We start from the raw sequence: 18,470 nt of genomic DNA, 5'->3' as shown, positions 1-18,470 counted from the left end.
AATAATAATAATAATATGTATAATAGTAATGCGCGTGCAACGGCGACGTAGCGTGACTTGGAGTAAACTTTTTGGAACTAAAGGGTAGTAAACATTTACCGAGGCCGGGTCTAAATAAATTTAAGTCGAATTAATTTTGACTTTGACTTTTTAGTTTCCCTATTAAATATATTTATGACTAATCCGAAAAACAAGCGCATTCATTTGAAGTGTGAACAAATTTCAAAAAGACTTTGGTGATGTCAACATCAGCTTCTAACCGGACTAACGCTAAGTGAAGTGATAATTTAACTACTGGTTTGTGCTAATAAAAAGTTAATTAAAATAAGCAACACTACTAGACTACAATTTGCTATCAAATTTTTATCAAATTTAACGAAAATAAACGGTTGAACATTACTGAACTCGATGAAAATATTATTGTAAATGGATTACCATACTTTATTGTAAAACAATGAACTTTTTAAATCTTTTTTTTTTGATAAATTGTTCCGTCGGAATATTTTTTTAATTTTCAAGTTACAAATGGAAAAAGCTTAAAGACTCAATAGTATGTTTAATAATTTATTCGCCTAATAGTTTATGGCGTTTTTCTAGATTGTAAAATTATATTAAACAAACGAGCATGCCTACAATTAGTATTTTGACGGGGAAAATGTATTTAAAATGATAATAAATGGGTATAATTTGCAATGTACGGGGAAAAATAACATTGTGCTCAAACAGGAAGACAGATTTTTTTTTTTTACTTGTCTTAAACCCATTTGCAGCGGGATCCAGTACGGTGTCGAAAATAACGACCACCCTAATACATGTATTGCGCTACTATATTAAGTTATTCGTGTCGAATTCGCTTTTATATAATATATACGATTCGACGCAACAATAAATAAGGAAAACAGAATGCAGCGACGTCTTAAGTCGTCAGTGACTTTTAATTTAAAAGGTGATTCGAGCAATCGAGCGACGGTTTTATTAATCGCGCCGGATTATTTTCCATTAAAATGCCGAAGGGCCTTAACTAAGGGGAAGTTTAAGGGGGAGAGGTGGGGAAAGGGAGGGTACAGTCACATCCGCCGTAGTCCGGGGAAATTCGAATAAGACCAAATTTATTAGAATAAGACCTGGGAAACCCTTAATTCGCGCCGCCCCTGTGGAGGAACAATGATGGAAATAATTTAATTATAATATTATTAATTCCGCCGAACGTTTAACCTGGCCGAGTGTAAATCCATATATATACAGACAACATAATCCGCCGGCACCGGAGGGGAGGTATCAAATTGTTTTGTGTAATTATGTGCTTGGTGAAAAATTGGCGATTTTGTTCGTGACCCAAATAAGACCTTGTCGCGTCGGACGTGTATCGGATTTCTTGACAAAAAGTATCGGGTATCGTGTGTATGTACCGGATGATCCATTTAAACTCAATACTCAAAAAAAAAAACTGTCATTTTTATTTGATTAATAATTATTATCGAATATAATTTACTAAAATCGTCGACCGGTCGATGACCAATTTCGAGGAAGGGTAAAGTGTAGTGTGTTATATTTTTTTATCTGCACTCCACGTGTCGCCCTAAATTTTAACTTTAAAAGTAATTGTTAATAACTGATTGTGGACTAATTAAAATGTTTAGCAAATACACATGTGTGTTACAATTAATAAGTTTCAAAAGTCGATTGCGCTCAGGGAAAACGCTAAACAAGGACAAACCTTTTGTGGATTTTGCACAACAACACAAATGAAAATGTTTTCAAAAAGGAAAAACTAAAAAATTATAATACTGTTTTCCGGGAAAACGAGTGTCTCGCGTTAAACGGATCACCTTAGACCTTTTGTGTAAAAGGATAAAACCAAAAGAAAGAGAGGGAAAAAAATAATTCATCACCGCAACAAAATTAGCCCTTCGACGGTTGAACGTGCAAACAAAGAGCGTTGGCTTTTTTATTCATTCAGTGGACAAATATATTATTATCATCGAAAGAGTAGCCAATCGAATACCGAAGCAGCGAAAAAGAGCTTTACGGGTTAATTATTTAATAACGGTAAAAGTTCAGAGACATGTCTCGCTGTGTTTAGTATAATATGTAATAGCAGTACAACACAATATAATACGGTTAATAATTAACATTGCTGGGCGTGTGTGCTGTTGGCGAATAACAATTAATTTAAAAAAAAAAAGGGGGTTGCCACCCGAATATTATGACAAAATAGCGCCGTGCATATTATTATATTATATATATACCGCCATAAGGTAATTCGCGGGTATATCTGTAAAATAATAATACATAAACGCTATTAATATTATTATTATGATGATGCCACGGTAAAAGTCAAAAGGTCACTAGGGTGCGTTGTTCCTTGTCTAGTAAGGGTGTGCAATTCGTTGGCTGACCCAACAGAAACTTCCCAAAAGAATAGGTTTTTTAACCCGGCCGGTTTTGTAGGACTCATTTTGGCGTTGAGTATGAATAAAAAATACCAAAACTATATTAAACGTTTGTTTGTAATTATTTCTAACAAAAAACAAAACATTGAAATTCGTTACTTAAAAAAATTAACTAATTCTATTTTTAAACAAATACAATCACTCGAATACTTTACAAGGTATCTCGGTTGGTCTTAGTCTAATGCATGTGTGCGTCACGTTAGAATTGCGGTAGTGCTGTTTTACAATATAATTATTGTTAGCCGGCTAACTCGGTCGTATTGATGGAATATACGAAAAACGCGTTTTGAGAAGTCTGTCGAGGAAAAAACTAAAATAGAATTGAAATATATATATATTTTTTTTTATGAAACGTCAAAGCGTGGGGAGAGACCTGGTGCACATGCCAGACCGGCCTCCGGTGGTGTTGCCAAGATTTTAATAGAATACGATTTTATTTAATACAAACAAAACGGGTAAGACGGTAAGAGGGAAATGCGAAATTTGATTATTATGTAGAATTTTTTTTTATATATATTTTTTTTTTTAATATTATAAGCCGCCAAACGGAAAAAGACAACCGTCCAAACGAAATTATATGCATATTGTACATAATAACGGTCCATTATGTTAAGTATAACAATGGCGACATTTCCATTTGAAACAGATTTCCAAAGAAGATATCAAAACTCGATCTGGTATTATTTTTTTTATCCCAATCGGTTTTTTGTGTATGATTGACAATCACAAATCTTATGAATCTGCCAAGACCCACGCGGCCAAGACGTTTGTGTCAGAAAAAAATATATTTTACAATAAGAAAACACATTATACTTTTCTTTTATTTTTATGACCACTCAATTAATATATAAATTGAAATAAAGCAAGCTGAAGATAAGTTTGGCCAAATAAGTTATACACCAAACTTTGGAGTACCTCTAAATTGTCCACTCATTACGTTGGATAATAATATTATTGTGTTTTCAAGTAATGGCTCAATAGCTGATGAGTACTTATTATACTTTAAACGTATATATTGTGCACATTGTACAGTGTAAACAAACTTCCACGTTGGAGATTCGTTTCTCTGCCAAATAATTGGTCTGGCTAAAAATGTTCACACGATTGAAATTGTTCACAAGTTATCACACCCTTAAAACCACGTGTTAAGTATACATATTATGTGTATAATATATAACAATCCAACTAGTCGAATACTGCATTTCTAGAGCGTCTTTTGGTTGGGTTAGGAAATTCGTCCTCAGCTCGTTTCATTTTGAAATCGAATTTATCAGACTGTTGTAATCTTATTTGTACAGACACTGTCAGCCTTGTTTGGGTTAAGAGGAGGGTGGGGGGTGTATAATATTGTAATGTTTCGTCGACACGACTGTGGGCTGTAAATGGCTTATGTCTTAACAGAAAAAAAAAAGGTGCATTTTAAGTAACGAGCGTTGAGTGAGTGAAAACATATAAACTTGTCTCGTTGTTATTGTTATTTGTGTTCTCAAATGTGTATGTGTTTTTTCAAGGCGGGAACCTTTGGGGGATAATTGAGAGTATTGCCAGTATAAGTATTCGAAAAACGGGCGCAAAGTTGTTTTGAATGCGGGAAAAAACAGAAAAAAAAAATACAAAAATAAATAAGAAACGAGCGAGGAACTTTTTATAGCGTCACAATGGTATATATTATAATATTATTGTATTACTATTTTTTTTTTTTTTTATTATAACGTGCGTGTAAAGTTTGTCGTTGTTAGTAAAAAAAATTAGAAAAGAAACACGACACCGCCTACTGTGATATAATAACAATATTAGGCTTGTATATTATAATATCATACGTATACAAATATATTACCTAAATCATTGTAATAACGTCCCGGACAACAACCCTTATTTTAGGTATACTCGGCGGTCTATCAAAGTATACAAATTAGATTTTCTGCACCGAATGATGTTCAGCTTGTTATATCATTATTGTAATAAGGTTTGCTTTCACCACGCCCTCGAAAACGACCGACAACGTTGTTTGTGTGTGCGCGCAATCTATTTAAATAATAATTACTTTACAAAAAGGGTGATGGCCTTTTCTTTTACTTTTTCGTGTCTCTCTCTCTCTCTCTCTGTGTCGTCCCCCTTCATTGTTGTTGTCTGGCGACGGCATGAAACTCTTATATATTGGACCGTTTAATTATCGTGTCGAACCAAAGGCGACCTTTAAAGACAACCCCCGAGGATTCGCCCTTTAAACGACATCGTGGTGAAAGGCAGAAGGCAAAAAAAAAACAACAAAATCCATTGTAGTAATAGTGTGCTGTTCGCCAAAGCCGAAATTGCGGCATATTGGTTACACAACCACAGCAGACAAATGTGCTAAGTATCCAGGACGTACAGTTTTTGGGATGGAGAAGGAGAGTAGGCCAATATGGTCGGATTCCCGTGTATTTTAACACAAGGGATGACTCCAACCCCTTGGACTCGGGCCTAACGCTCGGGAGGCAGAATTCAATAAAGCGATTAAGACGAAACAGTAGTGTAAAATATTTCAAGACAAGTAATTTTATTCTTTTTTTTCGTGTTTTTGAATTAAAACTGTCTAACCCGATTTCAGACTCTAAATTAACCCTTCAATAAGGAAAGGACAGGGGTGTGTATTTTAACTGTTTTATGTTCAACTTCTTATTTAGTCTACTACGTTCTAACCTAACCTGGCGTTTTATGTAATACTTTTTTTGTACCTATTTCAAATTGATTTATAAGTTTTGGACAAATTGAGTTCATATGTTAGTTTTTGGTACTTACAAATATAAAATGGCTAACAATAGTATATTCTAATTAAACTTTGGAAAATTAACTATAATAGATTACAACTAATAGCTATCCATTAATTTCCCTTAGAGATTTTTTCTATTTTAATTTAAGTGTAAAAGTAAGCTTATAATTTAAGCAAAAAAGTGAAGTTGAAATAAATACAATTTAGTCACAAAACAATTTGATCATTTTTAGGTGGCTTCTAATTATTTTAGAGAATTTAGCCACCCTCCTCGAGATCTCTCCTCCCCCCACTATTTTAAGACTAAAAATTCAACGCGTCAAGTATATTTAAGTACAGTTTTTTTTTCAAACAGATATAGCAAATAAATCAATTTATTTGTTCTTGAAAGGACAGAATACAATATGTATACCAGACGTGTGTGTGTGTGTGTGTTGGAGAGGTAAATCGATTGACCGCTTTTTATCTTTTCCAGTCTCCAAAAATTGCTATTTAATAGAATGCCACGACATGCCACTTGTCCATATAAACCCTAATGGTATTACAAATACAAGTATTCGACGTGCACCAAAGGAAAAACTATAAATGTATACAGATATATAGGTATATGTGTATACCGTGTGGAACCGTGCAACTGACGTGCCGGAAAATCGACTGTTTTTGGAATAGGGAGGGGGGAGGATATTTTGTTAGTAAAAAAATAGCATATAAAAAAACCCCCTAAAACAAAATGGGATATTCCAATAGTGGAAAACGCGCGTCCAAAAAATGTATAATACAATACAACTATCGAAGCTATACGCTACTTTATAACTGCTATGTTGGGCACTTTGTCGTTATTATTCATTTTTTTTTTTTTTTTTTTACAAAAAATATCGCTTTCCGATACGATTTTTGCGTAAAAGCCATTAGGCCGGAAACAAAAAAAAAACAACGTCGTTTTATGCAAATTAAGGAATTAAACAGTCTCGTGCCCAGCCCGTTGCAAACTGCACACGACCGTCGGCGTCGTCAAGTCGGCGGCCAACCTTTAAATATTGATTTTTCTCAAAGGGGAAACACGCCCGAAGAATAAGAATGACATCAATGATTTTTATTTTCTATTATATTTATGGGTTTTATTTTTGTTTAAGGAAAACCGCGACGGGAAAATAAATAAAAACACTGGTCCCGTTTTTATTTGGCGACGCCCTTCTGCCGACTACTTTTCAGACCGGCCACCCTATCTCTTCGACATCCACTCCAAACGGTCCTCGTCCTCGTCTGCACCACCACCTTTTATCATATTATTTTCAATTAACTACGACCGTTCATTCGTTGCCATTATTACTTCAATTACCTCGCCTATTGTCCTCGCGGGGTTTTTCCACAAATATGGGGGTGAAAATTCCACTTTTTAAGGCGGCGTCCAAGCTACGAGCCGCAAAACAGTATTGGCAATGTTTACCGAACCCAACCCTTAGGTTAATTCTTATATTACTATGTTCATTCCACGTTTAACCAGACTCAGCCAGAACAGAAGCTCAGTGAGAAGCTTAACCATCCATTTCCACCCGACTTGGTTGAGTGACTTCAACCACAGCACAACAGCAACACTATAATATCTTCGCTGTGAGCAGATATTCTTATCTCTTTTGTCGGGTTTGAATTCTATTTTTAATTTAATACTTTAGATTTTCCTAAATCACCCGGCGCCGCTCTGATCCATAAGTAGGTCAAACACTTATTATTAGATCACTTCTAGTCCTTATGATCCGTTTCAGCCACCGGGGGTCAGAACTTGCCTAATAATATAAGTCTTATAGGACTTTACACAGCCCGGCAGTGTTCTTCTGTACAAGTAACAAGTAATTTGCTAATTGGCCACCAGTATTACTTCATCGGCCGTGCTGTAAGAAAGAAACATAATATATATTTCTAGAAAAATTATTGCTTCCCTCTGCCGTCTTAGGCTGGCTATACACGACTTTTCCGCTTGTTTGCTCGGATGTTCGCCGTTTCCCAGAACTGCTGTCTTTACTGCACGTGACAATATAACGAGACAACCGTTTGTGACTTTTTCGCTCCTGATAATCGAATCCCGGCCTTTTAATGGTCTCTAGGTGGACTTTAGTTGTTCCACGAAGTCAGTACTAAGTACTACTATGTTTGCCTAACTAAACAAACCGTGCTACGAGCACACACACACACACACATAAATCGGTAAGGAAACTACAAGTTTATACGATTTATGCATTATATATGGACTATGGTATGTGTGTGTGTGTGTGTGTGTGTGTACCTACTGTATTTATGATGAAAAACGACGGTACCACCCCGAGCAACCCCGGTATGCCCTCGTAAGTCGTAACGGTTACCGCACAACACGGTCGTAAACATTTATAGTTATTTTGTGTGCCCCGTCGTAAATTCAATTCCAAAACGCTAACCGTTCGCCCGACCTCAACCTTATACTTACATCTAATATTATCTATATTATTATACATTGGCGATTCTCGGAGGAGCTTTCCGCAGTTTTCTTATATTACCATACACATGACGGCGGTACATGCAGACACAGTGGTCTAGAACCCCCCCAAAAAAAAGAAACTATATTGTTAACTAAATGGTTTCCTTGAAATGTGTTGTTTTTTTTTCTAATATAGGTATTCTACTTTTGTCCAAAAGCTAGAATCGTTTTTAATTATCGTTTAATATGGATTAGCGTCATTAGGGTGGACAACGAACACATAAATCATAAATCGAACAACGACTCAAGTAACTCGACGTCGGAGACAAAAAAAAACAAGTAATTTTGTCAAAAAAAAAAAATTTATAATTAATTGCAAAATCCACCGTGGTTAGCCGGACCCGGATACTGTTATTAAACGCACCCAAACCGTATATTGTTATTATCAAAAATCGTGATATAATAATATAGTATTATAGTAAAAGGCGATCACGATGTATGCTAAACGATTCAATTAGTTTCACTCGATAGTTCGGTTAGTGCAATAATATCATCATTATCGGCTACCTAAAGAATGTTTATTGTTTTTTCACTTTCTTAACTTTTTAATTTTTCGACTTACAGTCGCCTAGACTTCTAAAAATCATCATTATCGTTCCGTTCATAACTAATTTTAACCATTGCTATATTCAGTATATATGTAGTTTTAATCATAGACAACGGCCATTAAAAACAATTGGCTACCTACCGGTCTAATAGGAATTTGCCCAATAATCCAAAAATTAAGTAAAAAAAGAAAACCCGCTTTAATTGGCCTAATCAATTAAACCCCGGGTCAAAATTGTTCAGCTACATCATCATCATCAGCTTTTGTTCTATTTTTACATAACACTTCAAAGTAACCACTAATTAAACCTTTCACGCGACGTTTTCTGAACAAATATAACGTCTTCGCTAGTCCTATACAGTTGCACTAAGTTTTTCGATCCAATTACATCATTCAACGGACAGTTACTTTTGTTGTCGTCTCATTACACCGACACCGACTTACGTCCAATTTAAAAGTTGCTCAGTCATTTTGTCAAAATCATTATTACAATGGATGAAACGTTTATGTTTTAAACTCACTCGTGGATTTCCAAAGACGGCGTTGACACAGTTATCGTACGAGTAAAGGGTCTTTGGACATTGTCAATATTGTTGAAAGTTTCCACGAGAAGCCAGATTTCCGGATAACATAATACACAGACAGTATTATACATAAGACACTATACAAAAGGGTGGTGTGCACACACCGACCACCAACAATTCGGCGTAGGCTCGTTTGGTGTTTTAATTAATCGAAAAAAAGTGGTGCACAAAAAAAAAAAATTAACAGTGTTTTCGTACAAGCCGGCGGTTACGGTGATAATAATAATAATAAAAAATAATCACAGTCGTTTTTTATGGGCGAAAATCGTTTGAAATTCGGCGCCACGATCGCCGTCTATCTGTACTCAGACGGCAGACGACGCTGCTATTAACGTCTCGATAAAATCTGTACAAAACTTCTTTATGGAACGCCAAATATATATATATTGTTATTAAATCATGACTAAACCGTGACGGTTGGTCGGCGAAAAAACATTAAATAAATAAATAAACGGTAAAAAAATGTCGTTCGACTCTATAACGCACAGGACAAATGCGATTTTCCTTTTTTTTTTTTTCGCGCACAATAAAACGAATTAAACCTCGGATCGTAAATTGCCAGGCAAGACACGGAAAACACTAACAGTTGCCCGCATCTTCCTTCCTCTGGCTCATCTGGATCACCCTCTCGCTGTCCGTTATAAAATACAATTATTATTATTTCAATCGTTTAAATTAGTCGCGGAAAAATCCTAAATAAATAACGGCCGTTATGCGGACGGGGGTGTTTTTTATTTAGCACTAACAGCCGCTGTAGAACGATATAATACAAAATTAATCGGATAAAAAAGCCAAACTAACTATAATAAATTTGAAATCCATTAGGCCGCCGTACCGGATGATTGACTTGGATCAAATTAAATCAGGCTACAAAGTTAGTTTTTTGTTTAATATTATAAAGTAATACTGTTTTCTTGTCTTCGCGATATTTCAATGCAACGCATGTAACTAATTTGTTTAATTTAAAAAATTAAATTATGCTTTAATCAAATTCAATTGTGTTGTAATATGAGCGAGGAAATTAGTTTTTCTTCAAATTAATTTGTCTTGAACTAAGAAAATAGCGACTTTAACATAAACTAATTACATTTTAACATCATTTTGTAACTTGATCACCGGTATTTTGTACAACTTAACTCTTACTAGATTAATGCAAATCATTAACTTTAAATTTCCAGTGTTTTAAGTACACCTGGTTCAGTAAAAGCCCTTAACGGAAAAAAACAATACAGTTAAGCGTGTACGCCTATTTCGGTATCAATGCTATCATCATCAGCACTCACAGCAGACTGAGTCCGATTAGATACGGACAAACAACCTCTTTTCATACCTAAACAGCAGTATCATACCGGAAGTGATGACTTAAGTCCCATAGAACCGTTACAATTATTTACTATGTATATACATACAACCACAAGTGTTGCTCGTGTTTTTTTAGGATACCTATTTCCCCTAAGTTTCAGCTAATGTTTACCAACCAAATTATTTTCTACCTTTTGAGCTAATTGTCTAATAATCTAATTGAAAGTCTGAGCTCTGGATTAAGATATTACAATCAACCAATGTACGCCACTTTTTGTTTTGTTTTCCTTTTACCTCATCCAACCCAAATCTAACCAAACGGTTGACTGAAACGCAAGCCATTGTCGATCACGCTCCAAGTAAAACACAAATTGATAAGCAAATATTTAAATTTAATATATATATATTAATAATATTGTCTACGTTTGTCGGCTTATATTGGTTTTCGATCCTTACTTACTATATTGTTTCTACCGGTACATCCTCTTTACACGTTCTTATTGTTGATATTTATCTTTTCCCACCCGGAAACCACTTAGCCCAAACTCAAACATAGGATTTCGGACTGATCGAGTCGTAATTAACGCACTTGGTTGCCCTTTAATACCGAGCCTTATTTAATAATATTTAAACACAATTTCATCGAGAATATTGATGAATAGTCAAGAGTCATAATTTTGGCTATATACACCTACTAGGGTGGCACAAAAAAAAAATGTTTTTTTTTTCGCCCACCGCTAAAAATTAATCTTTATAGTAAATAAATAAGTTTATCAAAATTTGGGGTAATTCGGTAAAGTTTAACAGGTCGCTCAACGCGATTTGATATAACTTTTAGGCGTTTTTCACTAATTTACACAATTCGTTGTCTAGAACTAAAACTATTCAATATTCTCTGAATCTGACTGTTTTGTTCGAATCTTAAGAAGTTACTTTATCGTTTGATATAATAATCTATAAAATCTAAGCTCGTTTATTACAGTTTCGTAGTAATTTTAATTATTGGTAGATGATATTTTATCGCCAAGCTCTGATGATGAATCTGAATACATAGCTATAATATTGAACTTAAATCAAATTTAATTATAAATTATGAGTCAAACTTTAACTTCCGCTCTTGATAGCCGCAGTTGTAGCGTCAGCAGTGATAGATATTGCTACTGTGTCTGTTAGTAAAGATACGATTCGTCGGGCTAGGATAATTAATAGAGAACAAATATAAAATATATGCAATTTTCCTTCAAACCTAATATTCCGTTAATAGTCCATTGGGATGTTAAAATGTTACCCAGTTCAAAATATCCGTTGAGCGATTAGCTGTGCTAGTCTCCGGCGATGGGATCGCTTAACTTATGGGAGTTCCTATGCTTACTGATTCTTCAGGTAAATCAGAAGATACTCCTGTAATCGATTTTATAACAGAGTGGGAATCATAGAAATAAATATCCAGATTGTAATAAAAAAAGATTTCTTTAAAAAAATAATTAATATAAATGTTATTAAAATATAGTACGTACACAATAAAATAATTTTTTTTAGTATTTTGCTATTTCAATGTTGTAGTAAAATGATAAGTATGCAAAACAGTTATAATTTATAAAATATTATAAATTGAATACAATATTGGATTATATCCTAAAATCGTGATTTAAAAAAAAATATTCAATCTTTTTTTGAGTTTGACTTTGGAAATAATAAAGAAACGTATATTTAATAATTAAAATTAATATGAAACCATAATAAAGAGCTTAGATTTTATAGATTATTATATCAAACGATAAAGTAAATTCTTGAACAAAACAGTCAGATTCGAAGAATATTGAATAGTTTTAGTTTTAGACAACAAATTGTGCAAATTAATGAAAAATGCCTAAAATGTATATCAAATCGCATCGAGCGACCTGTAAACTTTACCGAATGACCCCAAATTTAGATAAACTTATTTATTTACTATAAAGATTAATTTTTAGTGGTGGGCGAAAAAAAAACATTTTTTTTTTTTTGCGCCTCCTTATATTTGTACCTACGTGCAAACTGTAAAATTGGAGTGAAGGATTGACATACACCAAAGGTACAAAAGGTCAGAAGTTGGAACCTTATTTCCAAAGTAAAACAAATTACATAACCCTCTTAACTATTGAACGGCGTATATCATAGCACCGCCGCAATCAACGCGGTTATTAACATTTAAATATTCAAAATTTAAGATGTATTTTCTATGATATTGTGTTTATTGAAAACTCCTTTGTGAGTTACCTACGCAAGATCTCACTCGAAATTTCCCGGTAATTCTGTTAGCTGAGGCTTCTTAACTTAGAAAATCCGTTTGAATCCTCATCTGGTGTTCGAAAACAATATCGTTTATACTGAAACTTCTCGTTAGCATATTATTGAGTTGATAATAAAACCCAAACGCTTTGAAGATCCAAACCTGTTAAACACACGCGACTTTGTCCAGGACGGCACCTGAGGATATAACGTTTGATCAGTCTTTGTGGGTAACCCTTGCATACTTGTAAACCTTTATACTTCTTTACTTTATATTATGTTGTTTACTCGGAAAGCCGTCTTTGGAAACCAAATGTTTGATATAAACATAAACCAAAGCCCTTCAAGCCCACTATAACCTTTGCTGTAGCCCACTACATAAAGAACAACCATTACACGGTTAGCTATAAGGGGATAATACCAAAATCTCACAGAATATAACAATAAAATATAATATACAAAACTACACAACACTAGTAACCAGGGCAGGGTATTTTTTTTACTGAACTTGGACCAATGAATATTTCATGAAAATCTCCAGTTCAAGTTGTATTGTCCGTCCTCGTGCCACAGCTACAATATGCATACAGCGGCAGATTGAAAAGCCAGTCTATAGATTTGAATACACAAACACAGCATACGTTGGTACAATGTAATAGGGGTTGGTATATTATTCGTGTACTGCCTTTAGCTTAAGAAAGGTCACGTTCCCATTTTAGACCCTCTATAATGGGAACAGTGTATGTGGTAGCTTGATTTGATCGCCCTGAGTCTTGCCCGACCCCGTCCTCAGTAAAAGATGTGGACAAGTAAAAAAGTGATGTCTCCAAGACCGGTATTGATTGAAAAACGCAAACATTTTTTTTAATCTTATACTAGACCACTTAGGCAAACCAAAAACGATTGCGAAATTGCGCCGTGTGTGTCTAAAACGTTACATTATGTACGCCAATATAAATGTTTATGGTCACATGATATAAGTATATGCGTACACGGGGTGGGTTACACTAGTCTTACGTGGAAGAGAGGTTTATGTTATTGTGTTTACGTGCCTTGCAACGGTTTCATCCGAAAATTCAATATTAAAATAATAATATGCAACATGCAACAACATTGGTAATACATCCCTGGAGAAAGTGAATATATTTTATTATTGTACAGTATACATTATTGTTATTAAATATAAGTGGAGAACGCACAGAGGGGTCCTATGTTCTATCTATTCGTTGTTTAGTTCTCTCTCTCTCTCTCTCTGACAAACGCGCGTTTTTCATTTTCTTAAAACGCTTGTCGCACTACACACAACAAACGCTATCTATATTAATAATAATAATAATATGATTAAGCAGAACCCTCCGAAGTGGCCGGATCGTTAGACCTACAAAACGGCACGGGCGAAGCCGTACTAATTGAATTAAGTAGTTTTACTTGTATATATATATATATATATATTTTTTTTTTTAACTCCAACGCGAAGCTCGAAAAATGTATTTGGTTTTACATTGTTTACCGAAACCGTCAGACCGGTTAAGTAAGTACTTGCGTTTAGCAAATCCCAAATCATCTATGTGTAGTCGGTCCTTTGTTAAGGAGGTCAAAAGCTGGAAAACCCTATCGCTTTCCCTAAAAAACCCGTTTTCCAAATGTCCTCAGCCGAACCCAATTATTTTCAATGTCTTCAAACGATTTTATAGTCTTTGTTTCGACAGAAATATAATGTATGTTTTACTATTCTGTTGCGAGAAATTGTTTAATAAACATTATAATTATTTAGAACATAAAATTGTAAGTGTTATTACATTATTGTAAATATTTATAATATAATGTCTAAAGTTTAAACAACAACATTTTGTAAGACATTACTTTTCTGGCAAAAAAATGATTATAAAATATTCGATTTTGTGTGCTGTCTGTTGGTTTGCCAAAACAAGCTATAATATACTACAATATATTAATTTGTAACATTAAAGTAATTTAATTACTTTTTCACGCTAATGGTAAAATTGGTTATTTTGGTTTTAGTTCTTACTCGGGTTTTATAAAAAAGAACACTGTTAGGTTTCATTTCCAAAAATGGTTTAAAATATCAATGAAATAATTGATGGTAATTTGATGGATAATTTATGGTTTTCAATAATTATTTGGTTTACTATTTTTTTTTTATGTATTTAATAAAATATATTTAACTGGTACTGTTGCAATTTCGAAGAACATTTTTAAAGTTCTGAAAATCCGGATATTACTTGACTCTATGTATGGAATAGGAAAAGATAACCGGACGCGGCTCTGTTTTAATAACGATTAATTTCGTTGAACGCGAAACGGCCACGGGTTTATTATAGGGTGTGAGATTTAGTGTGAAGACTTAGTCGAGTCACAAGTTGATCCGAGCAATATAACATACCATATATATATATATATATATATAATTCATTTAACATTTTTCCCCCCTTTGTACTGTAAGATTAAGAAAAATACTAAATGCGCAATTGTACCTAAATTGTACGATATTTTTTGAAATTAACGCCACAAGTCACGCTTATGCTCGGTAGGCACCCTATACTTGATTCCGAATTTGAGTTCAGCATTCTTCCCAGGGCGCACACGAATAAGTAACAACTCAATGACTACCGGGGTAAGGTGAAATTTACCAGATAATATTATAATGATTTAGAATAGTATCAAATTATAGCAATTGATAACGGCCGATGGCATTGGGCAGAGGGTTGGTAAGAGGAGAAAATTAATTGGTAAGACTCTATAAGGGTTATCTACTCCGTCGGTAAATTATTATTTATAGCCGTCGTATATAATGGGAAAACCCGATTTGGAGTTGAATTACCGAAGGGTGAACAGTGTACACCTACCATGGTCGCGGTACTAGTGTTACCACTTATAATGTACCGTGTATGCGCCAGAGAAATTAATTAAATTATATAGTAAAAAAACGAGACACAGTGGAGAGGGTGCATTTCAAAATAAATCTCAAAACGTTTTCCGGTAATGTTATTAAGTATGTGGGTACAGTCGAATTTGTATATTTTATTACACGGACGTTCGCATTCGCACTTAAAAAATATTAATAGATTAACCGACCCGGTCGTTATTATTTATTATGATATATATATATATATTTTTTATTAAACGAAACCGTTTGCCAAAAATTGTTCTTTTTTTTCAAAAAAAAACCGTGTGTCTGGCAAAAATTAAAATTAGCAAATACCATGGGAGTAGTTCTATGCATATTATAATACAAAATTGCACACAGTACCTGTATAGGTGTAGGTGATAAAATTGCATCTGTTCGGATATTCTCAATAATAATAATATCATTATGCTAAACTCTGGCCTTACCGTCTGGTGAATAAAAATACCGACGCTTTGCTGTGTGTACATTCGCATGTGGGACGAGGAAGACGTGTCCTTCACACAATGTTAGAACTGTAGGTATATTATATTACATACATATAAATATAATATGTAGAAATTATACAACACAGTATGTCTCGGATATGACTCAGCCGCAGTGCTCATAAATAACACAATTCATAAATATTTGTTTTAACAATTTTAAATTTTGGTTTAACGTCAGTTTTGTGCTACTTTAAGAAAATGCAGCGGTTTTTTAAACTCTATATTAAACCTAATCGGCCGAACGTTCACAATGGAGACTTGAAAATAAAATTATGTTCTTTTCCAACATCTTGATCATACTGTATAGAAAATACTTGTATAAATACGTGAAACGGGTCAGCGGTTGACTAATACCTTTATCGAGCAAAGGTACATTTAGCATCTTCAGTCTCATTTTATTGTCATCGACATTACAAGCGTTGAAATGTATTTTAAAACCATACTACTGATAATGGGCATATAAAAAAATAAATAAATATCGTTTTTTATCTGAACCGGTCGGTTTGTTTATTATGTTTTTTTTTTTTTTTTATATGTGTTACTATCGTTTTTAATTGCCACACGGAGCTATACATATTATCAATATGCGTTGTAGCCGTTTTTCTTGTAATATTGTACACTATATAGTCCATATGCGTACAACCGTCATTCTTAATATCACTAATAAAAAAATAAAAACAATATACATTATGAATAAGAGAGCGTTATTATGATAAGAACCGATGATCTTTGTGTTATTATAATAACGTATAATATGTGTAGGCTAACATTGTATACATCTTGATGCCTATATTTGTATACATGTTATATCATCGCACTGTACGCGGTCCTAAGATCTCTAGTGTCTTTATCGATCGATAGATATCACAATTTATTTCTCACAAGTACTATTCGAAAAAGATTTTCAAGACCGGAGATCGTTGAATATCAAGCCTAAGCGCACAATTCGAATAAGGAGTATTGTGATATCACAAAACATTGTAATAACAACTTCATATGAAGTGCTAGAATCAAAATTTGGCAATTTAGTATCTATTAACCGTTTATATTGTTAGACGACAGTGTCCAACAATGGTGTTTCTCGTTTGTGTCGGGTTAAGTTAGTTTTATCAGCTTTTCTAGTTACTTCCGTTTACTCGAGTCGATTATGATAATAGGTCGTGGGTATTACATAGCAGGTAATATCTGTATTATTTCTACTAATGTAAAATATTATGCATCTTAGATAAAGGCGACCGATGGAGTAAAAAATATTATAGAACATTAGTCGTTGATAATTAGTATTCTTCTCGTCGCCACGTTTTTTTATCATAATTATTACACCACAATAATTATAAATTATCGGAATGTGAGAGGGGAAAAAATGGCACGTCCCAAATTAACATTACAAAACGGTTAACGGACGCTTAATTGTCGATTCATTCAAAGTTTTTAGTTTTTTCCACTTCCATATAAGGCCAACGAAATCGAGAATATCATAATAACAATAATAATAATATCGTGTCCCCTTTGAATTCAAATTTTATATTTTGCAAGCTCAGGAAACGCGACAAAGGGGCAAATGTCACGGTTTGTAACTTTTACTTTTGACTAATAACTTTTGAAGTTTAAATTTTACACGGGGATCTTGCACACGGGTAATATGTGCGTGACAACTTTTAATGAGAATACTTTTTATAAAAAATAATACATATTACCCTTAAGAGTGCACCTTATTGTGTGCGAGTTTGGACATATATTGCTGTTACGCCTACAGCATCATATTGTGTATTATTACAGTAGCGAAAAAGTCCATATTTAAAATAAACATTTTTTTTTTTTACATTTGTATTATGTCATAAAAAATACACAGCTTATATTTCTGAGACCAGATGGCAGAAACCATAGCTTTAAGATCATCGACCTTTGAGCATTTACAGTTTTATCTGCAGCTATGTGTCTGTTTAGTGTTTTATATTTGTTAAAAACAATTTTTAATTTTTAGGCCGGGGGCACCTCCCGGTCACAATAGAGGCTGTCACCCTCTCAATTAGGACTTCAATGGTTAAAGTGTCAAAAGTCGATCGGATGATGACAATATCAGTAAGATGCGACACAATTTGTATGTAATAATATTTTGAACTATTAGACAATTTCAAGAAACATCCAAATTTCATTAAATTCGATTTCGGCAAAAAACATTACATTACATTTTTTTCTTCAACGCTTCATTGTTAAAATTAGTTTTATGAAAATGTGTTTATTGTAAATGGTTCGATTCAAAAAACAATCGCATAAGTAATCAAAGTAACAATAAGAAATGTGGGGAGTTTGGGGGTCTACAGCTTTTGAATAACAATTTTAATACAAATTACTATAATAACCTAACCCGGGGGTGGGTGGGGGGTAAACTTAGTCCAAATACGGTTTTAGTTGGCATATTTCACCCTCTCTCTAGTGACGCTCTTGATTGCGGCGTTACATAGGTGAAAATTGTGCGGAATTTTTTTATAATTTTGTAATATGACATACCGGGTGACCCGTCCGGCATTTTTTTTTTTTTGTTGAAAAGCATGCATAATTATGAAAATAAACTCAGTTGGACGCCACGCGTCCGTTATTTTAGATTTAAAACCAGTAATTTTTTTCAGCTGTAAAATTT

The 18,470-nt window shown here is 33.8% G+C and overlaps 1 protein-coding gene across 3 annotated transcripts in view; it reads right to left on the bottom strand.

The window, feature by feature from the left end:
* Positions 1-18,470, bottom strand: part of LOC126836647 (protein muscleblind) — a 151,909-nt gene that overhangs the window by 132,833 nt on the left and 606 nt on the right. The window lies entirely within an intron of this gene.

This window comes from Adelges cooleyi, unplaced genomic scaffold, assembly GCF_023614345.1.
Source record: "Adelges cooleyi isolate 19-005CV unplaced genomic scaffold, UGA_ACOO_1.1 ACOO_flye_CR_arks_rails_tigmint_CR_PRNA_247, whole genome shotgun sequence".
Taxonomy (NCBI): domain Eukaryota; kingdom Metazoa; phylum Arthropoda; class Insecta; order Hemiptera; family Adelgidae; genus Adelges; species Adelges cooleyi.
Note: the sequence above shows the minus strand (reverse complement) of the source record. Positions and strands in the feature narration are given on the sequence as shown.